A 26851-nucleotide genomic window follows, 5' to 3' on the forward strand; every position below is an offset into this window, starting at 1 on the left:
CATTGAATTCTTCCCAGTGTAGCCACCTGTGAACAAACCTTAAATGGGTCAGAGTCACGCCTTGGTTAAATGCTTACGAGGATCCAGAAAGTGATCAGTGCCCTTTGGAGCACTGCACAGGCACCGTGGCACCTTGTCAGAAGCATCAAGCTTTGGTGTAGTGGTGTTGTAGCCCTGGTAGTCCGAGGATGCTGGAGAAGCCAAGTTTGCAACAAGAGACTGGTTGTTAAAACTAGAAAGCAGGGTTTTCAGGCACAGTATTCTTTCATCAAGTGTTGTCACTATTGAAAGATTATGAGTTAAATGAAACAAGATTGACCTCACAGAGCAAATCCCATGCGGCTCTTCTGCCAACACATTTTGCCAAACTCCTAGATACTTTCAACAGCTCACAACTGAGAATACACTACTGTGTGTGTGCCTGGGCACACAAAGTACTATTAGGATTATCAAGCCCAATGCTGGCATGGATCAATGACTCTGAAGCAGTTAGCAAAAATGGGATTTGGGGGTGCAAGAGAATATTCTATTGAGGCTAGAAGTTCTGCTTCCATCAGTATTAATTTTGGGGAATATGGTGTTCACTTTCCTCTGACTTCATGCAGCTTTAGACTGATCCTTTCTTCTCTTTGAGACCTAAAATTTTGGAGCAAGGAGGGATATTTCCACAGAGCTGATTTTTCCTAACTACCTACAATTGCAACAATCTAAGAGTTTTGTTTATGGAAAGTGCCCACGCTGTAGTAATGCTGCGGGTGTTATCAAAAATCACTATGTGCCTCTGAAAATCCTGAACAGTCTGGGTAGACAATACATGTGAAATCTTCCCCGTTGTTCCGCCTTAGGGTTTTTGAGTGGCATACTGTCTTGGATGTTTTTAAGTAAAATAGCCTAACAGTTTCTAATGTGTATTAGAAATTGGATTTCTCCTTTTGCAAGCTGTTTTCTGCATCTTACCACCCACAGGAATGTACCTATTTTCTTTCTTTCTTTTTTTTTTTTTTTTGGGAAGAGCTGCCTCAACTATTTTTTTCCTCCAGGTTATGACTCTTCCACCCAAATATGACAGCTCCTCATTGTCTCGCTCCCTAAACACAGGCCTTAATATTTTGAGAGATTGAATCCAGATGCAGCTGTTTCTGGTCTTCATTTTTTTGTGTGCCATTATGGAAATTTTGCAGAGTCACAAGCTATGGCTGCATGTGGCACTGCCTTGAAAAGCCCATGCAAAAATTCAGCTTCTGACTGCAACTAAACACACATATTTTTTCTTCCTTTTATGTAAATAAGTCAGCGTTTCATAAATAATTCTCCTATCTTTCTCTGTTGTTTTTTATTTTAATTGAAGCTTTGCCTTTGTAAACTCTTTTCCTTTTTTCACTGTCTCTTCTCTTATACTAATTGAAACAATTACATGGCATTTCCTGGGGACAGGTTCTTCATTCTGAGGGCTCTGACACACCGAGCGCCGTTCTGATCTTCCTCACTCAGGTTTTGTGCTGCTCAAACTCCTCTCCTTTTTCTCTTTTTTCACCCCTTCCTTCACAAAGATGCCCTGGGAAACAAACAGCCAAACACATATCACATATCACAGGAAAAGCCTTGCTTTGGTCTCCACACAGTTTTCTTGTGACGACCCCTGGTCCCTTTGGCTGCAGGTGAGTATTTGTCTGGCCTCAGTGGTGGGGACAAGGATTTCTTTACCGAACAGAGGGGACAGATTAGAGACAAGCATCTTCCTTAGGCTTTTGCCGAGGTCACATTTAGCCTCTCTAGCCTTGCTGTCCCACACACCTGCACATTTATATGTATATATCCGAGTCACTCTACATACCTGCAATCTGGACTCCTCCACTTGAATCTATCCAGGTAGATGCCCCCCTCGTGTCTGCCCCAGAGCCGTGTGACTGCCTACCTGCTGCCTCCTCCCACTGATTCAGCTGCCTTTGTGTTCCTAGTTAACATCCTACATGCAGCGTTCGTACAGATACCAGCCAGAGGAAGCTGGGATTTAGATTTCAGTCATGTTTCTAATGTCTTTGGTTTCCTGTAGCTTTCAATCTTCTTCCCCAGAGGCATTTCTCCCGAAACACCCGTTCACTCATGTTTTCCTTCTGCTGCTGTTCCTGGGCAGTGCAGAAAGCAGAGGACCAAGGAAACCCCACTTCTGTCTTCCACCTGACGCCTTGGTGGGTAGGGGGCTGCAGCCAGGTCTGCTTCTGCACTGCAGAGTCGTAATACCTTTTGGAAAAAATAATTGCTTTTGATTAAAATGTAAGGTTGCCGTCTTCTTTTTTGTTGTTGTCATTAATGAGGGCTGCAGGCTCTGGGCCTTTGAAGTGTTTCCTTTTGGCTCTCCCTGTTCTTTCTTTTTCTTTCTTTCTTTTTTTTTTTTTTTTAATTTTAATTCTCTCAATTATCTGCCCTTTCCAGCTCAGAGTGAGATTTGCTAATTTTCACATTCTTGCAAAAACCTGGCTGGCATGGTACGGCTCCCCAGCAGCCTCTGTACAGGATGCCAGTCGAGGGAGCGAGCAGACCTCCCTCATTAGCTACTCTCACCCCCACTTGGCTGCTCCAGAGGGGAAAAGATGGGGCACAGGTACTCTCCTTGCCAGAACAGCTCATCTGCTCTGCAGAAATGCCCCTCAGCAAGGCAGGAATGAGCACACTGCTGTGTTTAGTTCAGGCTGGCCAGAACTATTTTATTTGTCATCTCAGGCCCTTGCAGGCTAATGGACTCCTCTGCATCACTTAACGTTGAGGGTCGTGGTTTTTCTTTTTGTTTGTTTGTTTTCCAGCCTATCAGTGGAATAACAGGACACCCAGCTGAACCCCAATGGCCCCTCAGGTGTTTCCATCTGTATGCCACAGCTGATTGCTAGCTTGGGTTAGTCCAGAAAGGAAACAGGAAACTTTGAAACTTGTTTGTCTCTCCTCCGCTCAGAGCTGTGGTGTGGGCAATGGAAACAACTGGAGTGATCATCTCTTGGGTGCAGAGGGTTTCCCAAAAGGTGAGCAAAGGTGTAAAATGGCTGAGAGACTTGAGCTGGGTGATGCTAAAAATCAGCCAGAGACCTAGGAGAGAACTCATCCCCTGGATGAAAGTCCAGGGCTTAGTCTGTCGGACAATATCGAGCACTTTCCTGTAGGCTGTCATGCGGAGGCCAGGAGTTTCATTACATCCCTGGAACCACCTACCTTAACCTTTGTCATCCTTAAACCCTAGTTTCTTCTTCCATAAAAGCATGTGTAAGTGCATATAAGCAGTTTCTCTTTATCTCTCTCATGAAAGACTGCCTGCATGAGATTTCTGTCCGGTCTTTAAGGAGGGAGAGATTGCTCTAGATAAGAGCAACCTCTTAGCTGAAGTGCTTGCCCCAGTTACAGGTATAAATCTGACTTGAACACTGCACTGCTGGGCCAGCTAAACTGCTCAGGGAGGGAAAACCAAATCATATCAAATAAATTTGAGAATTAAAATTGAGGATTAATAGCAACTTAACTAACATTTTGCATTTGGGAGCCCTTTACAAAGTGGCTTTTTTTCTATCAATAAATACTTCTCTTTGATGGGTATTGATTTATAAGTCAACATTGTGATACCTGCTCACCTAAGTTTTGCACCATGTTGGAATCATGCTTCAGTGTGGGGATGTAGACACACTGTGATGTGCAAAAAATGCTTATCTCTGCCTTATCAAGGGACTCTCTGCATAATGCTGCCATTCCCCTCACGCTTCCCTACCCCTTTTCTTCTCAAGCACAGGCATGATCTTCCTTTCCAGAGGGATGATTTTCTCCTAAGTATCATTTTAAAAATCTCCCCTTTCTGTTTCTTAGGCTAAAAGTTCCTCTTTTATTATTTTTTTTTTCATAGTAAAAACAACACATCAGGGGAACTGATTTTAAAGAGATTGAAATGAATCCTCCAGCCTTAGATCTTTTAATGCCTCCAGCAAGAACACATCAGAGAGCTCCAAAAGTGGCCAGTGATGCATCTCCAGACTGGCTTTTGTAGCACGTTTGTCTCAGAACTGGAAGGTGAGCTCCCCTATGTACAAATCTGCATGGAAATGCTCTAATTGCTGCTGTGTCATCACAGTGGAGAAACTCGTATGGATTCCTGCCAGTGGAAGTGTCGGAGCCCAGCTGGGTCTGGTTTCTGGGACACAGATGTCAGCAGAGAACAGCATGGGACAATGAGGCTGTGGCAGCTCCCTGAGTCTGGGAGGGAATTGACGCACACAAAGTTCCCTCCTGCCTCGAGCAGGGCAACTCTGAGTTCAACCATATTATTAAATTAATGTGGTTTAATAAGTCATTGTGTGCCACTGAGCAAAGCTAAGTGATAGCAACTGTTATCCCCAGGTCATGTCACATGTGAGATAGGGGAGGTGATGCTGAAACCTCTTTTGCTAACATTTAGTAACTTCTATAGCCGTGGTAATTTGATCATGTGTCGCCAGCTTCAAAGTGAGACAAAGCAGATGAGACATGAACTGTATGTATCTGACTGGATGCATTTTAATCCCAGACAGCCTCCTGCTCAAACCTCGGTGCCATCGCTGAGCTGGGTGCTGCCTTCCCCAGCAGCCCCAGGCTGAACGGTGCAAGCAACGCTGTTAAAAACCTCCAGGCCCCAGCAAAGCCCATTGGTGCTCCTGGATTTCTCTTCATTGGACCTGGATCTTTTTTTGCCAGACATGAGACGATGATGAACGTGACACTTGGGTTGCCATGGGAACACAGCATGAGGTTCGTGTTAGCAGCTCTCCTTCCTGCAAGTGAGTGCCGCTGGCTCTAGGGATGGGGACAAGAGGCACTGCTGGCTTCTGTCCAGGGCTTGCCCTCATGCTCTCTCGAGGTCTAGGCGTGAGCCCCGTGTATTTAACCAGAGGAAGATCTGAAGGGACAAGTCACTGCAAGGTAGGAGATGTGTCAGATGGTAGGGAGGGAAATTGAAAAGTCCTGGTTGAAACTTCTGCTGCAAAACCTTGATGAAGATCATAAGGGAGGCCCACAGGGACCTACAGACTAAGAGTCTGCCTCCTAACCACCATGGGGAATATATAAAAGTTTTCAGCATGGGGGAAAACTGGAGCCCCAAGGTCTCCTTGGGCTGCTCCAGCATCACTGTGAGGGTGGTGAGTGTTTCTACCACAGTTTCCCCCTGCCTCCTTCCTGAAGGCTTTCATAAATCCTCCCCCCAGTCCTTTAGAAATGCTCATGTTCAGTTGGTGACATCCATGCTGTCCACTCTTCTGTCCACCTGTAGGACTTTCCTGAGCCTTAGCTCAGGAATAATCAGGAAGCACTTTTGTGCTGTTAGAAAGCCATTTGGAGCTTTCAGAAAGGCAATTTCAGAGAGACTCCTCATTGTTACTGCTATTATTTTCCTTTCACAGATCTCCCTTTAAATCCTCACCTCGTATCATTTTATTAGGGGAAGAAACACTTTTCCAAAGATCTTACAGAAGATCTTTTTTGTTGAAGCAAAGGGAGGGAGGTGAGGTTTCAAGCCTGTTTGGAAGACAGGTGAAAACTGTTGTCCATCTGTCTCACTAATGTGATGATTTGAATGTGCATCACATGGGTGGGAGCTCCCCAGGAAGAGATAAGGGAAACCCGGGGTTAAGAAGAGCTGAAATGCTGCTGGAGGGAAGAAAGGGGTAATGAACGTAGAGGTTATGGTGTTAGCAATACAGATACTGTTAGGGACTACAAGAAGGAGTGAGAAATACCACCCAGGGAATCTAGCCAGGTGGTTATAAAGTATGATAAAATAGGATTTAGAGGAACAGCTTGCAGCATGGTAAGTGTTAGTCTATAAGACCTGTCAGAAGTTTGGTAGAGAGTAGCAAGAACAGCAGAAATAGATTAGGAATGTGAAGCTTCTCGCAAGAAAAGAAAATTTCTTTTCTGTCTGTCATAAATCTTTCCCTCTTCACCACTTTAGCTGCTTCCTGCATTCCCTAAGCAGGCTTAGTGTTCGTACGTGGCCAGAGGGTTTCAATTTGAGCTCCAAATAATAATAATAAATTCCATAAAGTGATTCCATGTGGAGAGCAGAGATGATTGTGCCTTATGCTTACACAGTAGGGCCCACATGAGTTTGGGTCAGGCCGGCTGAGGGGTGGTTTCTCACCTGCAGCTCATTCTGGGGTGATGCCCTGCACCTGCTCTGCAGCAATTGCACGAGGAGTAGGGCAAGGGGAAAGCTGCTCTGGCTGAGGCTGTTGAGTTAAGGCAAGGTAGAGAAAGGAAATGTAGCTCTCTGTGCTGGATTTTATCCAGGATGCTGAAGTCAAACATCTGGTTAATTAATAAAAAGAGCTGCAACAGCACTATGCTTGCTACAGCCATGCTGGGACACTGGAATTGTTGTTCTTTTGTGATCGTGAGCCTGGGTCTTCCATTACAATTGCACTGCCACGAGTGCCAAGACTGTGCCTGGAAAGTGGCTCAGCTGACTCTTGAACAGTAGCTGCTGTTTTTTCCTGAGGAGTTGAAAACCAGGCTGCCTCCGCAGCAGGCTCACCGCCGGGTCCAGGCAGTGCCGCGCTCGGACAGAGGTACGTTGTTGTTTCATCCCATTAAAGAGAGCAGGAGCCGCGTAATAGCTCTGCTGAGGTCCCTCGTTCTTTTTGTTAGTGGGAGGATTGTGTGTTTAGGGAGAGCAGAGAGAAGAGCCTATCTGTTATCACCTCTTTCCCTGCGTTTGCCTTGGGATGTCTCATGCTTGCTTCCACACGTAAAGGCCATCGCAGCTGCTCTGTCCTAGGGCTGGCTCATAACCAAGGAGCTCCGAGAATGGATTCTTGCAGATGATAAGAATCTATTTGTTGGGCAGCCAACTCTGTTGTGGTGGGATGACCTTGTGATGGCTTTCCAGTGTAATTTCTGGTGGGAATTACATTAAGAGCTTCTTTTATGCAGTTGTTTTGGCTTGCTGGAAACAATGACTGGCTTTGGGTTTGGATTTCAGTTTCTGCAGTTCTGGAAAGCCTTCTCTCTGCTTCTACCACCTTCAACTTTGTTTGTACTCTTCCCAGCTGTAGTGGGGATGGTCCCTGTGCTGAGGCTCTTAGTGCTGCTGTTCCAAGAGTGGAGGGCCAGGCTTCACAATGTGCTAGTTTTCCGCAGAGATGGAGGGGAGTGTTTTTTTCCTTTATGGTACTGTTGTGTGCTTGGGCTGATCCACCAGACAAGCTGCTGTGACCTCCAGCTACCCTATTTGTATCCCTAATTGAGTGGCTTGTTAGATAACAATCAACAGTATGAGATGTTGCTTTGGTCAAGTATCCTTTCTTCTTGGTTTCTCCTACAAAAGCACAGCATTAATAGAATGAGCTCTACTTGCCAAACAGATGCGTATCACACAATTTGCAGAGAGTTGCCTGCCAGAAGCATGGGACTTTATCATTTCAATCTTCTGTTAGGTACATGGAACACCCTAAAAGCCCAAACTGGAACTGTGGCTTCCCATCAAATTTTGAATCAAATCCAGTTTAAAGAGAAGGACTTTGGCGTGTTTCCTGTATCCAGACTTGTGGGAATTCCTTTTACCTCATTTGCACAAGACTGTACAAGGGAGAGGTTTAACGCTGGAGATGCATCTCTTAAGGAGGGAACCGAAGTCTTTTATTGCATTTCACATACCAGCTTCTCAAGCAAAACAGATGACTGCTGTAGACAGGGTTTGAGGGACACAGTTCTAAGACAAAAATACAAGTCTGCATCTCGTGTATTCACAAGAGGAGCTGCTGTTCATCCAAGCCTCAAAAGCAATTAAGATCCATGTCCTGGCTAGAGTAAAGCTCACTTAGGTCTAGAGTATGAAATTCAATGGTATGCAGTGGGAGGTGGCCTTTGGATTGCCTCTCCTTCCCACTTACTCGTGGATGGATGTTGTGGAGTAGGAGTGGGCTTGAAGTGCTGTACTAGGGGAATGTCTGTGCCAATGGCTGGAATCCTCCATAGCTAAAAGTGGAAGTAAAGTTGTGTGTTTTTTTTTTTGTTTTGTTCTACCCTTAATGAGGAGTTGGCTAGGTTCACCCCATAACTTTTCAAGGTGCTCTGCATCAGAAACTAAGCCAGGGAAGAACCATGTTCTCCCCTTTCTGTTTCCTTTCACCTTCTTAGTCTGATAAGGTTTTAGACGTTTCTGTGTTCTTTCTTGATCATTCAAACTTTCCACAACCATCTTTTTGAACATTTCCCAGGCCCAAAACTTTCTGCTTCCCAGGAACCACCTGGCTGGAATATATCTGGTCAGATAAAGTCCTGTAGCTCTACCGAGTTCAGGGTCATTAAATTACTCCAAACCTACCTTTCCCTTGAGATTTCAATTGGATGCAATGACTACCTTACTTCCTGTCTGATTCCCTCTAATTGGCAGTGTTTATGGGACACCTGCTCTCTGCTGAGGCTCCCATTGGTCTTCCAGTATCCAGGCTCAACTCTTCCCCTTAGTTCTGCGTGCATCAAAGCACTCAGCCCTCCCATATGTCTTATATACCGAGTTTTCTACCTCTGAGAAAATTTCATATCCACAGCACGGGGGATGTGGATATATATAACTTTCATGGGGACTTTTGTTCATCTAGTCTTCAGTTGAATTTTTGCTTTGAGATTTTTTTTTTCCTTTTCTGATTCCATCCCTTTGCTCCTAATCCCGCCACCTGGTATGGCTCACACTGCAAAATCTCTCTGCCTCCTCAGTGTATACGCCCTTCAAATATTTGTAGACATTTATCACTTCCCCCCTGCTTAGTCATCTCTCTGCCAAGCTAGACATATTTAGTTCTTCTAATCTTTCCTTGCGAGTGAGTCCCTCCAGCACTCATAATTCATTTCTTCTTGCTCTTCTTTGTATGCTTTCCAGTTTGTCAGCACTTAAAATATTTCTTATTTGGGGTGTTTTAATATGTGCAGGCATGAAGAAATGGAGAAGAGAAACTTCCTGAAAAGAGAAAGGTTTTTTGGCTTTAAGCCATTGGGAATGTCTTAGAGTGGGCAAACCTGAGAATTCCCATTGTGAGTTTCCAGGTGGGTCTGTAGGATGCAGAAGAGTTGTCCCTTCTCTTCTGGGTTTCTCTGTTACCCACCCCTCAAAATCTATAACAAAAGATATCACTTAATATTTTTTTTCTGTTTTTCCAGTTCCCCTCCTAACCAGACAAACTGATCTTATCCAACTGTCACGGGCTTGGCCTCTCATTCCCTGTCTGGCTCTGTCTCCCTCTCAGGCTGAAGGCTTTGTGTGTAAGTGATGATTTTCTACTGGGCTCTTGGGTGCAAGTACTTCAGAGAGAGTGACTACATCTTATCAGTGCTGAATCTCTCTTCCCAGCTTTGTTCTTCTCAAATACTGATAGGCACGGTGCCAAAGGATCAACAGAGAGCAGCCGGCTTCTTTTTATCTCAGGAATATTTTTCCCTTCTGGCCATTTATTGTTTCTGCTGCACCCAGGCTGTGTAAAAAGGAATACAATTCAAAATGGGTTCTGTTTCTAGGATCCCGGTTGGACGTTTTTCCTTCAAATAACCAACCTGACATTCTTTAGATATTAACTTGTTAATTAAAGCTACATCCTGGAGGGATCGCGTAGAGTTGCTGTTCAGCCTCCACCTCTCATTCTGAACTCCATGGTGGTTTTTGAGGCGTTCCTGGTATCTCACTGATGGTAATTTGTGCTGTCTGAGATTATGTGATGTGAGCAGAATTGAAAGGAATGTCAGGGAGCAGCAAGTGTTCCCTCACTCATTAACTGCAGCAAGGTCTGCAGCTTCACTGTCTGCATTAAGAATTTTTTAAATATTCCTCATCAGCATCTAGTGACCTGCAAGGTAGCAGCAGTTTATCTAGCTAAGCGATGCTGTCAAATTTACTAGTCTGAGATAGGTATCAGTATCAAAATGTTTCCAAAACCAAAATAAAGCCAATTGCAAACTTGTGGAGTCTGGCACACCTTTGCGTAACGCAATCTATATTTCAGCTGCAAATGCCAAACTGATGCTTTTTTTTTTTTTAAATAGGAGAAATGAAAAGGTTCTGCTTTGCTTCCTTCGACATCATGTTCTTTCTTCCCACCCAGACTAGATATTTATCAAACATCTGCCTTCTGTTTTGGTTGTGCACAGAGAGTATTATAAGTTTAATAAGTAAGATGTGAAACTAGCTCAGCTGACTGGGCAGGAAATGTTCCTCTGCAGCAGTATGAAGGCTACTTGGATTTGTTAAGCCAAGCTCTGGAAAGTGAAATCAGAAGCAAGCAAAAGCAAGGTTGATTGGATAGGAGAATATATATTTTTTTTTTCCATTTGGGTTGGTTGGGTAGAACAACATATATTTTTTTTTCCATTTAGTCCGTATCAGTCAGTCTGTGCCACTGGCTGCAGCTACTGTATCCTTAGAAAGTGTAGAAACAGTGAAACCAAAACTTTCTGAGTGAAGAGCAAAAGCTGCTATTGCTTTGACAGTGGATTGACTTTCCTAGCTGTCTGTTGAAGCAGCCTTGGAGAATCATGCTGAACAGTGCATTACAGATATACACACTGGATATTAAAAAAGAGAGAGAATGCATTTACTGTCACTTGCAGGTTGCCTTTCACCCTTCTAGTTGTCATAGCATTCAGAAGCATTAAACAATGGGTCTTTGTCTACAGAAGGAAAAATATCTCTATCACAAGCTTAGGCAGGAGCAGCAAAATCATTCTGAAAAACAGAAAGGAAAGCATTAGGCATTTTCACCAGCCTATTCTCAGATACTTGTTTGAGGGGCTGATTCTTGAATCAGCACCAGGGCATCTACTTTTGCACCATCAGAGTGTTTATTAGCAGCATAAGCCCAGCAACAGGCTCAGGAAATGTCCACAGCCTTTGATGCTGTAGGAAACAAGCTTGTGTTTCCCAGAGGAATCAGCAGTCTAGCTTGCTTCGGTTTGTTGTTTGTCTACTGTCACTCACATTCAGAAAGAGGGTGGAGTTTTTTCTGTTTGTTTTTGCTTTATGAGAACATGCAGTTGCTCAAGATCCATTTACTTGACAAAATGTTTTACAAACAAGCCATATATAGGAATCACTTTGTTTGCTGCTGAGATGCAAAACAACAAGTTTTACTGTAGAATCTCAAGAGACAGATGAGATATGGTTCAGCACAGCATGACTTTAAGTATTTGGTCAAATAGAGGTGGGATTATTACTGTATTTAAAGCAAAGCATACATTCAAATGCTTTGAACTGAGGTTTATTCTGTGCAAATATTTGACAAGTGAGCTCTCATTTAAGTACCCTTTCTAGCTATTGGCACAGGAAAATTGCTTCTAAACAAGTATCCATGAAGTTTAATGGTTATTTCTCCTTGTCATGAGCTCCCTCAATACCTCACCTGCCTCATTGACTATTGATTTTTAACAAGTCTGTGGGAATGTTATTTACCTAGCCCCTGTTTGAAAGTTCTAATCTTCAGTGATGCTTGCTTTCTATTTTTTTTAAATAAGCTCTATATATCAGTTGAAGTTCTATGAGCCTAAATAACTAATACAAGGGCAGATCAGGTTTTCCCCACTCCTGTTCCCAAGGTGTCCCTGAGCAGAGATGTTCAACCCCTGGCCTCATTTCCATTCATTGTAATGGAGTGATAACAAAACGCATGGCCGACTTCTCTAATTAGTCTCATGCTCCTCAAGGTCTTTTGCTATTGCCTGCTGTTCTCTCATATCGCTTAGCTTTGTGGGCTTTGTTGGTATTTCCCTAACCACCTCTAGTAGTTCTCCCCCTCTTCCAAATTATCTCTTTGGGCACAAACTGATATATGGCAAACAAAAAGCAATGAAATATTCATCATTAATTGATCATGATCTTTCCTGGTTTTGTTGTTGCTGTTGGGTTTTATTTTAATTCCCTCTCTGTTTAGAGGAAATTGTTTAATTTTATTTAATACCACAACTTTTAAATTTTTATTAAATGAAAATGCAGATGTATATTCTGCATAGCTTCCCTGAGCTTGTTTTCTTGTGGATTGTTCATCTCACTTTAATTAAAATAGGACAAGCATAGAAAGAAAATTAGAATGAGAAAAGAAGATGAGCAGTTGGTTGTCCCACAGTTCCTAATAGCGAGATATGATAGGGGACATGGATTTCCTATTTAAATTCAATGTATCATTCTTCCTCTCTCCAATAAGCATTAATGAGAGGTGAAGAAGAAAAAGGACCCAGTATCTGTAGATGATGGAAAGCTGAAGTTCTTCTCCTCACACCATGAATCAGTCTCTTAGGAGATGCTGTCTCAGACCAGGTTTGTTCAAGGGAAGGGCTATTATGTGGAATTCTGTCAAATGGTGAGGAGTGGTAAAAGAGATAATCAGTCCTCCAGCACTAATTACCTGTTCTCTATAGAAATCCCTAGCTCCATTCAGATTCCTTTTTTAAAGGAGAATCTCAGAGGAAACAACTGAAGTCTAGTTCTGCAAGTGCCAATTGAGATGGTTGAGAACAGGAAAGCTGTGGATTAAAGCAATCAATTTTCTGAGGCCTACCATACTATCTGACTTGATTTTTCCTGCCCTCTCTTCTTTTCACATTCATACATTGAACCATAACAAGAAATCTCTGCATTTCTCATGCCTCCTTTATTCTGAAATCTCTAGGTTCTTTGCAAACATTAACAGATAAAATTTCTCAGCTATCTATATATCTAATCTCAAAGCCTTTATGGTTTCCTTTCACAATTCAGAGGCATGTCAATTGACTGAGTGTGATATCAAAATAGGTTTTATCAAAAGGAAATCTCTACATATATTAACAAATGATCGAAGGACTCCTAATTTACCAGGAGGAAGGAAGTCAGGGCAACTGCTGTCAAAAAAGAGTAATTGCTATTTTACCAATATATGTGCAATGTCCAGTGATAAGAATTAAGAATAAGTTTGTTAGTATCTTGCAGTCAGACATTTAGGGTTACAAACAATTAAAGACTGTGGATAAATGCATTTGTAATATGTCCTTGTGACTTTGGAGGAAGAGATGAAAGCTTGTGGGCAAAGTAATGAGATGCTGCAAGAGAATATTCTGGACCAGAGTAAATCTGAAGAACATTTTCCTACCCAGCAGGAGGGAAGAACAAAAAAACATTTGAATCAGCATTAGTTTTTACATTAGAAATATCACTTAGTGCATGTTTGTACTTGATCCTCTATCACTGTTTCTGAATATACTATCCAGCTGTATTAGAGATACACATACAAAGTACCCAAGAAAAGAAGCAGGGACTGCCACTTTGATTCATGCCAACAATAATTTCAACTGGAATACTCTGGGAATATGGTACTACTCAGTACAGGGTGGTACAGCCCATATTCTGGTATTTATGGAGGTCTTAATGTTCTGTAGAAAGTGTCTGTGATCAGGGATGCTTGCATGGATCTGTCAGTGTTTTGCTTTTGTGTAGCAATATGGAAAGAAGCACTAGAGATTGGCAGACAGGTTTGTTGTGTACTTGATGTTTTCCAGTGGTGTACAGAAGGAGTCAAAGGAGTTTCCTTGTGGAAGGAACTAGGAGAACATCAGGTTGGTTTCAACCATTGACTATCTACACTTCCAATTCATGTTGCTGAGTCTTAAGTATTCTTTACCACAAAAACTGAACTAGTGTAGTTTTTATGTGCTCTGTATCTTTCATGGTATTATGAACTAAGTGTCTGATCTAATCCATGTAAGTTAGCAAGTTTTTATCTCTGTCTGTGACTTAGTCTTAAATAAAATTTCCAAGGCTAGTTATTAGGCAGATGAAACTCTGTCGCGTTAAAGGGGTGTAGCTGATTAACCGTTACGGGCCCGGTTGGATTCCGAGTACTGAACCAGTCGGACATTCACCAAAACTGGGGGTCCGTTCGGACATTCACCAAAAACGTAATAACCGCCTGGGGGTCCGCTCAGACATTCACCAAAAATGTATTAACCACCTGGGGGTCCGTTCAGACATTCACCAACAATGCATTAGATTCAGAACACTGAACTATCACGGATAACCACCCTCACCCTAGTTGCATTAATGAGAGCTATCACAATGCAATCAAGTATGGTTTATTACAGCAACAGATAATCAGGTTCTTTTGGATTGCCGGTGATAGTGACTATCTGCAAAAGCAAGCTAGTATGCATGAAATACACAGGTGTTCTAGGTGTGGGTTCTAGGTGTGGGTTCTAGGTGTGGGTTCTAGGTGTGGGTTCTAGGTGTGGGTTCTAGGTGTGGGTTCTAGGTGTGGGTTCTAGGTGTGGGTTCTAGGTGTGGGTTCTAGGTGTGGGTTCTAGGTGTGCAGCCTAGAAATAAACACGTTAAAAGGATCAAAGACTCTATAGAGATTTATAAGCAAATATTCAGATCTCACCCAAAGGCGTCCCAATGGGGGGGGAAGAGAGGTTCAGCCCGTCGACTGATCCCAGGAGTCAGGAGGTCCTAAGGATGCTGTATGTCCTTGGGATGGTATCTCCCCTGACGATGGTATCTTCCCTAACATCCCCTCTCTCTTGGGCCAATTTATATTATTTTCTATCTTTTAGGTGGAGCTCGAGTGGCTCTAGTCAAGCATATCTTAGTTATGATTGGTGTAAAGTTTTCCCGTTTCCGTTTAAAGTAATAGGCTCCGAGAAATTCAGAGCGCATGCTCAGTGAGGGGTGGTCGCACCTTGGAGGCGGGTAGCTTTTGGAATGGAGGTGTGTTTTGGTATTATAATGATATTATAATGAGCCAAAAGTACACTAGGGTACAGCATTTGTCAAAACATGACAGGTCTTTGGCTTAGGGTGGCAAAAAGTGCAGCTTTGTGCACAAGAACAATCGAGGCCCCACCTGATTACAGAGCCTAGCCGTGGTGTCTCCACTCCACTCTACGCTCCGTGGTGTTCCTTAGAGCTAGCACACCAAGTTTCCCCAGCGCGATAGCATCTAAGGTTGGGAGCCTAGGGAACGCTCAGATAATGCAGTTATGCCCTACCCTGAAAGCCTCTTCAAAGCTGTACCTTTTCCTTAAAAACGTGAATGTTAGTTTTATTTTCCTAGTTACTTCAGGCATTTACACCACAAACTCCCAAGAGGGTCTTCTAGGACAGTATTAATAGAGTAGTCAGATCCAGGTGTTTAGAAGCATGCTCACAAAGACTGATCCAATAGCACTGATTTAACACATGTTCACTGCTGAACTTTGCTTCCCTGCTCTTTGTCCTTAAATCCCCTGCAACTTGAAAGTACACTGCATTCAACAACTACCAGCCAAAATCCTCATCACCAAGGCAAATTCAAACATCTGACAAAGGTCATGAGGCAAATGTGGAATCATTCCAATAATACCAAGACAAAGCATTAAAAAAGATCGAGAGTTCATGGAGAAAATCTGCAAAATAATTTAAATTTCAAATCTCAGGCAAGCAACTGTGTAATTTCCGCCTGTACATTCACCACTGTGATGGTCGTTGTCTGATTATCAGTACCTACAGCCTTTGTAGCACTAATGCAAACTGTCTTCTTGGCTCTTGAGTTAATGAGATGTCTGGTGTTGAATTTGCAAGTAATGGCTATGGCTCCTCTTGATGAAGCATCTCACAGGACATGAAAATTAAATGTTCCTTCCTAAGCCATCATTTGCTTACTTTATTCTTATCTTATTAAATAATCGTAAAATAAAAACATGTAATTTGAAATATGCATGTCGTGATTGGGAAATGAAAGAACTGTAGATGACAAGATTCTTAGTGGATTAATGCAATGCCAGCAAAGTATTTCCTTTCATTCTCTCAAACATGTCATCTACCAGGCCTAACCAGAATTGACCAACCACCTTTGCATGACCCAATTCAGTGCTATTTTGAGACTTCTGTGCTCTGTTTACAGTGCTGCAAACTGTGTGGGTCACCTCTTCATTGGATGGTCATTAACTCAACCATAACTACTTCTTCCTTCTTTCTATTCTTTATTTCTCAGTGTCAAGCCAAACACTTGCTAACATTCACTGAAAGTATACTAACACAAGGAAAACAATAGTTGTAGCCAGCTAAATTCTTGTTCTGGACTGATTTCTAGGATCATTCTTTCAACAGCAAGAAGCTCATCATATTCTGCCAAAGTTTTCCCTTTCCTAGCCTAAAGAATTGGCAGTTTTCCTTATGTGATAGAGTGCAACTCTCTTAAGGTGTTATTATCTCTGCTATCAAGATGATCCACTATACTGCTGTACACAAAGTAGATAATTGAAGGAGGAAAAAAAAGTAAATAAATTGGGGCTCTGCTTTCCATCTTTGAGCTGTCACATTCTGAAAAAAAATCCCTTCCATCTGCACCTTAAGGTATTTTCTACAGCCCATCAAAGAATAGAGCTTACGACAAGTTATTTTCAACTCCTGTAGGAGAAATGAGAGGCTAACTGGTCCTCTTTGAGTCTTGAGTGAACGAATTAGATTTGCATTATACCTGGAAGTGCTGTTCACAGTGGTGAACTTAATCTTCATGGGTTGTTGTGTGTTTTTTAAAGTACGAAATATGCATTTCCATTATTTAAAATGTCTTGTATGCTATAAAACTTGATCCCACTACAATTCTCTATGTTTACAATGAACTGTAAATATTTATAGCAGTGTGATTACAGTAAAGTTGCATGAGATTTACAGAGCCGTAAGCAAGATCATAATCTGTTCCATTGTTCCTTCAGTAAAGAATTTCATTAGGTAGGGATCAAATTTGTAGATCTGTATTCAGGGGTAACTAAAACAGACAAATAAGAAATCCTCCTACTGCAGTCAGATTTTGGTGTAAGATTAATGTGAAATATATTCATTTTCTGCTCAAATAAATGCCCTTGGTTTTTATTCACAATGAGTAGTTCGCTTTAGGTTCAGTTCCTTTCTCCTTCCTCAGAGCTCCACAGCACTTGCTCTGTTCAGCCTTTATTTCCACAGTCATAGCCTGAAGAAATTGAATATGACTAAGGAAGAAAGGAAGGCTCAGTTTCTCATGTAATCTGTGCTTGGAAGAGGCTATGGTTGATGTTAAATATGTGAATCTTAAAGTGGGCTTACATACGTGCTTTAGAGTGGGCCTTTTTGTACTCTGGCAAATCTATTTTCTTTCTTCTCTAGGAATAAGTGTTTATATTATCCAAAACAAATCCCGTGTTTCTGCATCTTATCAGCATTTGTAAATGCTGGAGAACAGATTTTCAGCTGACACTTCCATGTCTGTTTTGTTTTCTTTCTACCACAATCTCCCTTGGCTTGTTTTCTTGCTTATGGATACACTTCTTTCTAGTAAAGAGGCTTTGCTGGCTGCCTGGATTCTGAAATATCCAAAGGCTGTTCCTGTCCACAGAAGTTACTCTGAAAGGAAAACCCATTAATGTGATGGCATGAGATGTCTCCACGGGAAACAATCAGTTACATTCAATGACAGAGCATGTCTTACATTTCAGTTCTCTTCATTGGGGATGGTGTGGAAAGTGTTAATGGGAAAACTTGATCTTTATTCCAACCAGCATTATTTCTTACAAGAACGGGAAAAAAGCTTTTTTTCCTAGTTTGCTGCTGGCTGTTATTGTGGTTTGTTTGCCTTTTTTTTCCCCCTGTTTTTCACACTTATTCCTAGTTGTTCCTCTGTGGCTGTACCATTTATGTAGCAGTCAAATAGCAGGTTTTTCCTACCTGTGGTGGTTTCAAGTGGTGTAAAAGGTTAGTAAAACAATGCCCCCAACCAAAAGTCTTTGGGCATTCTGTGTCTTTATGTAGACATTCACTTCTAAAAAAAAAATTAGATTTAACATCTCTTCTAGGAGTTTGTGTGTGTATGAATAAAGAAAATTTAGAAATCAAGCATGTAGATAATTTAGTTTCTAAATCAAACTGTCATTTCCTCCAGGAGAAAGGAAGTATATTCACTTTGTGGATTAGTTTGTTTAGAAGTACACAGTGGGGAAATCCAGTGTGGAAAATACTAATCTTCTTTTGTGCGAGGGGGAGGAAAATTCGCGGTGGAAGGTTTGAAGAAACTGGCTCAAAACTCATATGGAGCCTTAGTGACAGATGTGGGAAGGACATCAGGCATCTGATTGCTGTCCAGGTGACCTGTCCACTGCAGAACCTTATCTCTCGATGTTCTGTAGTGTGGTATTAAATAAGGAAGCATTTGTCTGAGATACTAAATGATAGAGGCAAAATGTATTTGTTCTTGTACGCCACAGAGTGATCTACTGTTTGTAAGCAGATCGTAACTGAAGAGCTGTAGAACACACTTCGTAGCTTTGTGCTTCACTTAATCACGGAACAGAACAGACCCTGAGGCCCTGTGCAAATTTTAGGACCTGTGAAATCTAAACCGTAAGTGAACATAAATGAACAGGTCATCTCAGGAAATAAAAAGACAAGCTCATTTGTTTTTTATTCTGTTAAGAGGGGCAGTTTCTAGCAAGAGTAACAACAAAAAAAAAAGCTCTATCTGAGGCAATTTGCCACCAGTCGCAATACCTGTCTGACCCACAAATGTTAGAGCATCGTCCAGTCTGGAGCACTGTGAGCTCCAGGAATCTCACCATGAATCTATCACCCTTCGGTCTTTTACCAAGACCATTAATCCAGTTAGTATTTTTCATAAAGAAGGTGGAGCATAGAAAAGGAGGGGAAGGTTTCCTATATACTTGATATACTACGCACTTCATAATATGTATTGAACATCTGTGTACAATATATGTGGCAATATAAAAACCTTCATTTTAAAATATTTCAAAACTGGCCATTTTCCATGTTGCTTTAAATATATGGTATGTACTTGTATGTTTGACACAACATTCTGAATATGTTCTTCTATATTCAAAGTATAATGAGTAAGATTCATCACAGGGAAAGCGACATTTTCCATGTTAGCAATGCTAATGAATAAAATATATGACATTCCTGCATTGCTTGCTATTATTACTTGCTTTTAGCAGTTTAACTAGCAGGCAGAATTATTTCTTACAGAATTTTTGTGTTTGCAGCTAAGGTTCCCGGGCTATCTAATAGCTGTTTGGAGACCAATTGTGGAAGAGTTAGACTATTGCTCTGGTTCACAATGGGCATGTGTCTATGCTAACAACTCTGTAAAAGTAGTGCAATCAGCCTGACTGGTTTGTGCAATATTGTTTTCACTGGAGTCAGCTGCAGTTCAAGGGTGTAAGAGAGTGGATCATTCTGCATTAGCAAACAGCATGAACCGTAGAGCAGAACAGTTGTTGCTGAGGAATCTGTCCATGCTGTGGACCTTTCAAGGGGTTTCACTTCGGTAGCTCCACCCTGGCCTTGCAGACTAAATGTGCACTAGTAGTCAAAGCGTTTAAGTACTTCAAGTTGTATCACCCAAAAGGAATCCAGCTAAGGTCACACAGGGAGTTAGAACAGTACTGGAACAACCTGGAGATGCTCTTCAACAGTGCAGTCCTGATACTATATAAAACATAAATGTAGGTGGATCAAATGCCAATAAGGTTATTGGTGTGAAATAATTGTTTTATTTAGCAGTATATTATTTAGCAGTTATTTAAAGAGAAAAAAGTTGCTACAGTCACCTTAAAAATACCCACCTGGGCTGACTGGTGGGCAGGCAAGTGGAGCATGCTGACTAATACACCTATTATTTGTTTACTAAGAGTGCTTATGTTTTACTGTCTGCTAAGTATTGTTTGTCTTTTTCCTTTTTGTGTGTGTCAACAAGGGGATGTTCCTAAAAGCAGGGTGTTGAATTAAATGTGCCCCTGTTAAAATAAATGCACACAGGTTCATTTCTTAAGTATTGTCAGCTCAAAGTAAAGATTGCAAGCATTTTCTCAACTGTGTGGGAATAATAGAAGGTAGAAGTTCTTTGCAACAATTGTCCTAATGAAGGATGATGATTTTCATTCAGGGTAGTGGAATTTGGTGGAGGCATCGGCCAGTACAGGGCTATTATAAGATCAGGACCCTCAGCAATAAATGATTCACATTCTTGGAATTAATGTCTGTAATGGGAATAACAGAAGTGCAGATGATAATATATTACCTTGACCACAGGAGTGCATTGAAGGATAATTTAATAATGGACCAAATTGATATCTGATGTAACTTAACTGATCTGACCAGCATGATTCTGCTTTCGTGTTAATAAAACACATGAAAAAATAATCTTTACAATTCTCATTTTGATATTATTAATGATTGTTTTATAAAACCAGAAAGCAATTTGGAAGTCTGGTTTGCTTCAGATAAAAGTTTGAAGTCTTAGTGGGAAGCTTCCCCAAATTTGTCTAAAATACTGATTAGCAACCTCAAGGGAATGAGCTTCCTTGTAAGATTTCAACATTGCCATTTAGTTCTGGGCAAGGCAGGAACAGTGTAAGAAAGGCATTCCTAAAGATTTTCTTTGTATCTGGTTTCAGCTAAAATGTAATACAGGAAACTGAACAAAAGTGTAGTTTATACAGCAATCATGTAAGTGTCTTCTAAGCATATACTAACATCTCCACTCTGGAGTGGTGCCTGAATCCATAGTCTTTCATTTGTTTGATTGCTCACAGAAACATATTATTTTAAGTTTGTACCTAACACTGAAAGAAACTGGCTTTAGGAACAAGCTGGTCAAATAATGGTGGATTTACCATCTCTTTAACATGTGCCAATGCCAGGAATAGCTGGCTGACGTCTGACTTATCTCTTTCAGATGGTCAGGAGGTGTAATGGTCCCTCTGAAGTTGAAACCTTAGGGATACATGGGAAAACTGGCAGATTTTGTCCTTTTGAATCCACAAAGGTATATTCTGGAGCTCGAGAACAAGAACAGTTTAAGCTTACTATTTTGTTGCTTATTTAAGGATGCTTCACTGCTTTACCACAAATTTATGCAGTTCATTTGAGCCCCACTGATGCGTTTTAAATACATGGGCATGAGCTGTTAATGCTCTGGATTCTGTCCATTGCCAGAAAGAGGAGAATAAAAGCAGGCAGAACTTTCAGGGTACTGTTGTAGGGGATGGATGCTGACTGCTGGGGGCCACTGAAAGTTTCACTGGGAAGGCTTCACAGCATATGATGGGCACTATAAAAGTGAATATTGCTGGCAATTTCCTCCTATGTTTTTTTTTATAAAACGTGGAAGTGATATGAAAATGATAACATTATTTGTTTTAAACATCTGAAACAAGAACAAAACCTTATTTGTTCTGGAGCTTTGCTGCCTATTACTGGTCTTTGCTTTAACAGGATATGCAAAAGAAAGTATGGCCAGAGCTCCTTGTGTGAAGCTGGTGAATCAGAGAAGCAGCCACACTCTCTGTGTCTGACAGTGAGGACAGATATACTCCGGAGGTGCCAAATTAAAGTATTTTAATCCAATTTATCCAGAAACCATCTGCTAAAACAAGGTTGGCAAGGTCACATCTGTTCATGTTGTCTCCATCTATGCCTGACCTAGAGGTGACCCTCAAGTTTACAGGGAAGCTAACAGAGTGTAGGAGAAGTAAATGCTGTGTGTATCCCTAGCTATGTCCAATCATTAAAGATCTGTAATAAAAACTTATCAGCTGTTGGTTGAGAACTGCAGTAAATAGTCTTGAAGTCTCCGTGGGACATTCAGGGGGAAACAAGCAAACAATAACAATCCCTGCTCTTCGAGCCTTCCCAGTCACAAGGAGGAGAAGATGCAGTTAAATTCTTCCGCTCGCTTCCCAGCAAACAAGGTCACCAAAAATAGCATGAAAATGACAATTGCACACTGGAATGTTGTCTTTGAAGCAATCTCCTGCTGTGTAGACTATTCAATGCCAAATCCAGGTCTCACACAACCCCGCACACCTTGGTAATAGCCTTGTTTCCCACCTTGTGGTTTAATAATAGGGATGTCTAAATTTGACCTTTATTAGCAAAACCTTTCTCTTCTAGGCAAACACAAAGATAGCCTGAAACTTGGCATGTAAATGTCTATGTGTTAAAGGAGTAATTTTTCCAAAATTTGATGTCTGCTGGGGATTTCTAGTGCAGTTTTGTGCTCTTCCTGCTGGAAACAGCGACAGGCCCTAAACCCCACAGTGTTATGGGCTGCTAGTTCTGTTACGTGGGCAAGCCTTCAGCAATCAGGAAATCGGAAGGGACTGCCAGATTATTTAAGAGCAGAAGATTGCTCTGGGCTGACTACAGGAAGGGGACCTTAATATGAATAAGCTGCAAGTTGACACGGGGCTGGGATTGCCTAAGTGTGCAAGCTTTAACTTTGAAGGCACTGTCAAAACTAGTGAATATGAGCCTTGGTTAAATTGGCTAAGTTAAAGCTATTGTCCATGAGTTCCACCCCCAGTAACAGAACTGGGATTGTTATGCGTGTAAATATCCTTCTCATTTTAATTGCCAAAATGAAGCCCAAGGACATGGTGGGAGCTGATATTGATTTGAACACTTCACTAATGTAGCGGTGACCCCTGCTTGGTGTCTTGATTAGGAATGGTTGAAATGCAGGCTCAGCAAAGTAGTGTGACCAACCCTGTACCTCTGTACTTCATACTCCCACAATCCACATGACTGAACCTTGATGAGCTCTGCCCATCTGCTAGCTCTTCAGGATGTGGAGAGCAAACTTCATGAGGGAACTCTTCCAGCAGCTCCCTCACGTTGATAACCTAGGGCTGCCTGCCCATGAGAACACTTCTAATCTCTCAAGAGATGGTGGTGGCTGGAGGAATGAGAAACATCTCAATGAGTCACATCTTTGGCTTATTAGAGCCTCAGGATGTTAAAACCAGGCCTTTGCATAGAAATACTCATACAGGTGCGAATCCAGGAGCCCCAGTATAAGTAGCATACACACTTGTTACTACATGGCATGGCAGACAGTCTTCCAAATCTAGACTCTCAGTGTATTTCAACCCTATGCGTACCGCAGCAATTTACTGTGCCCCTTCCCATCTTCCTACCTCCCCTGGCATGAGCAGGATGGTTGTGTGTGTCTTCCACATGTGAGATTGTTCTGCACAATGCTTAAATCAAATAGGAGCAAGCAGAGGTATGCACCAACACCGCATTAACAAGATTGAAGCCATTATGCATGATCCATAAGCCCCCAGGCATGTTATCCTAATTTAAAATTTCTACTTACCCATTACAAGAGCTTCTCTAGAACACAAGCTTCTTAGCTTGTGTTTTGTCAGTTTGTTCAGTGTGTGTTTACAGGAACTCCAGTTCTAAGTCTCTCTAAATAATTTTCCTCGGTGCCTCCATATATGTGTATGTATTTGATAAGGTGACTCAGAAGTCCTAGCTCTTTAAAGCTCTGCAGGTCAAGAAGCTTCCCTGAAAGGCCAGATTCCTTCTAGATATATATAATTTGGTTGCTGTACTTTGCTCAACAGCTGCTGCTGGATGATTTTGCTCAAGGCTGACAGCAGGCTGAGCTGTGCAGAGTCATTGCCCTGGACAGAAATGAGGTGACGCTCAGCACCTGCTTGCTGCTGGCAGGGTTGTGGTGACAGCAGGGTCTTGTGTAGTGATCATCCAGCCTCGAAGCTGGAGAAAATGGAAACTTTGGCCATGGGGGACTGTGATACTGCTCCTATGCATTGTTATAGGTTAAAGGTGAAGCTTCTGAGTTTGTTTTTTGTGGAGGTGAAGGTCTTGAAGAGGAGAGCGTACTGTCTATGAAGCACAAAGTAGCAGAAATTTTCTTGCATTATTACTTTAGGATTATAGCAGCTCCTAGTCAGAATTTTCCCATCTATAACTGAGCATTGCATTCCCAACTTTCTCTCCCTTTCTGTCTTCTGCCAATATAAGCAGTGGGCAAATTATAAGTAAAACATTTAATTGCCATAAAAGGTGTGCTCTTATTCTTTGTGTGCCACACACTTCCACTGTGACCTCTGTCGAATTACTGAGTTTCTCTCATTTCTATATTTAGGCTGCTAAGTTCATTTGAGTTAGTCTGTTTAACGTGAACATGCCTAGGTCTTAAAATTATGGGGAACTCATCTCAAAGAGGGCCTTCAGGCACAACTGTTACATACATCAATAATAGATATGTATTTTTACAAGCAATCTGGCCATTAAAGGTTTATTACATGCCAACAATGTATCAATGACTATAACTAACTGTTTATAAGGCAGTGAAAAGCCCCAGGATATCTCAGATTTGGCTTTCAGCCCTAGTATGCCTTTTACCAAAAAAAAAAAAAAAAAAAAAAAAGCAGGGAAGAAAATCAGCCTGTAAACATCTGAGCAGCCTAGGCAAGATGAACCAGACAATTTTGTTTTATCCGCTGACTGAGCATCAGAAGATGGTGTTGCAGGAGAGCTGCTGCTACCTCTATGTTAGCAATTGTTTATGGTATATAGCGGTGTTATTAATTCATTGTTGCATTCATGAGGGTTTAACAGCACAGCAGTGCCAGTGTAGGATGCTATAAAAGATCTCCAGGGCCCTGTGAAAGAAGAGGGGTAGGCAGCAGTGTTAGTGTTGTTAGGAAGGATAAAACAATTGTTCTTCCTTGGGTATCCCAAGAGGACTCCAGCAGGGACACCGCCAGCCAGCAACAAATTTTAAAAAGGCTTCTTTAAACACTCAATATATTCATAAGTCCGCACACACTAACGCAGTTAGGAAGTCTCTTATGATCAATGCAACGCGTGTGCAGATGGTGACAGTAAATGTACAGGAGAGCTGTGGAAAAAGATGAAATGAATATTATCAATGTGATTCCAGTGGTGATAATGAGAAATGAAACAAAAATGATTACAAAGAGAGAGTGATGTGAAATCATTTGGGGAGGGGAGTGATTACAATGGAAACAGCTCTCATTTAGAGAACTAATTATCAAATAGGCTTCGCACCATCCAAAAAGCAACCTGGAAGCCATTAGCAACACACCCTGTGGTTTCCCTCACGAAGGGGGATTAATGGCACGAGCTCCAGAGAAGCAACAGCAGTAATGAATCTCCAGTCCTTTAACAGTAATGATCTCCATGACAGATATTTCAGAGTGCTACGTCATCAGCGCTCCTATGATTGTCTTTTGCTTCATTTCTAAAATTACCTTGGGGATAAAAAGAGATTGAGATCTCCTTCGCAGCACTATATGTAGCTTTTCCCTGTCTGTGGCTGAATGAAGAAATGCTCCATGGATAGTTCTGATGGATCCAAGGCCTCTTGTCGTAGGAATGAGGTAATGCTGCTTAGAAGTCATACAAGTCCTGTGTGAAACAATATTTTGGACTATACGCCAGTCATTTCCTGGCAGGGACTGGACACAAATGCCATGTCTGCTTTGCAGAATATTTTATAGATTCCAGGGTTTTTCCTTCATCTCACGCTATTGTAGAAGGCTTTATAAGAACCTGATTTTAGCTTGCCTGTGGCTTGTGGAGGAGCTGCAGGGTGAGCAGGAAGGTGTGCGGAGGAGGTTATACCTGGCCAAGGCCAGCAGCAGTGAAGAACCTCTCCAAAGGGATGAAACGAGCCCTCGGGGCTGTCAGTCTCACACTTGCACCAGAGCTAAATTCACTTGAAAGAAAACATTGCTAAATATACTGTGTGTGGGTGCCATTCACGGTAAACAGAGACTCTGATTTCATCTGCTTTGAATTACATTTGCTTATGATTACCTGAACAGACCTTGTTTATGCTGGCTTTCTCGGTCTATTATTGGCAGATGTCTCAATGTATGAGTTTCCTTTCCAGTTTAATCCGTGTTTGAATTTTACAAATAAACTTTTCAGGGATCTTGTTAGTTACTGTTCTTGTTGTTCCTGAATTATGCCTCTCCTCCCCCTCCTTGATGTCTACTTTCTCCAGGGTGAGTTTTTAAACCAACCTTTTAAACCCAAGCTGACTTGTGTGGTTGGAAACAGACCCATGGGAGCAAAACAGGGTCAGTGAACAATTTAATCCATGACGAACCTTCTTGTCACATTTTTGGGTGATTTAGAGGAGAAATGTTTTGGTTGAAAATGGCCATGTTGTTTGCAGCTGTAATAGTCCAAGGCCCTAGATAAGACATTTATTAGACAAAGTGATACAGCTGAAGAACAGAGGCACAAGTGTCAGACTTTAGAGCTAAGTATAATTTGAGGAATCAGAGTTTTGTTAGAGATGAGTAATACCATCTCGGTGGGAAAAAGCAGTTGGCAGAGCAGAGAGTGTTAGCAGAGGAAAAGAAAGGTGAAGAGGTAATTATCTCCTCGGAGAATGGTACAGAGGCACGCTCGGCACAGGCAGGGAAGGGAGAGGAATATCATGTGCTGTAAAACCACTATGACAACCGGTATTTTGGGGTTCTGGAGGATGTAAAGAGCTGCTGTCTCTAAGGAGAATGCAACAAAAAAGAAAGCTGAAACCCGTGCCAAAAAAAAAAAAAAAAGGAAAAAAAGTGCCAAATAAGGCTTTTACCTAAAAAAAAGGATGTTCTTCTAGGGAAGGAGATTGCATTTTCAAAGAGATACCAAAATGCTGTGTAAGGAATGGTTTTGACTGATGAAGAAAACCTCTTGTGGATGTCATGTACTCTGTTACTCTGCAACCGGTGTGGAAATTCTGTGAGCGATTGCAAGCCATAGCGGAAAGAGATCTTGTCTTGGTTTAAAACAGTCATTCTTCTTGATCCCAAAATTAAATCAGTCAGAATAAGGACAGAAAACTATTTTGTACACCCACAGACTGTCCTCAGCTCAGCAGTACTACTTAATGACATTTTAAGCACTTCAAGCTCTATTATCCTACGTGGAAGAACAGCTCGGTGCCTCAAGTCTCAGCCTAGGACATGAGAACTGGATTTAAGTCTTTCTCTTTCCAGGCTTCCTGTCTGGCTTTCGGACGGG

The 26851-nt window shown here is 41.7% G+C and overlaps 1 protein-coding gene and 1 long non-coding RNA gene across 2 annotated transcripts in view; both read left to right on the forward strand.

Moving 5' to 3' along the window:
* Nucleotides 1-26851, forward strand: part of AGBL1 (AGBL carboxypeptidase 1) — a 445869-nt gene that overhangs the window by 293925 nt on the left and 125093 nt on the right. The gene's annotated exons all lie outside the window — the stretch shown is intronic.
* LOC137862959 (uncharacterized) lies at nt 5663-25797 on the forward strand. The gene is made up of 4 exons (XR_011100596.1): nt 5663-5815; nt 6363-6575; nt 20718-20807; nt 21257-25797. It is a non-coding gene; the product is annotated as an uncharacterized lncRNA (long non-coding RNA).

This window comes from Anas acuta, chromosome 12, assembly GCF_963932015.1.
Source record: "Anas acuta chromosome 12, bAnaAcu1.1, whole genome shotgun sequence".
Taxonomy (NCBI): Eukaryota; Metazoa; Chordata; class Aves; order Anseriformes; family Anatidae; genus Anas; species Anas acuta.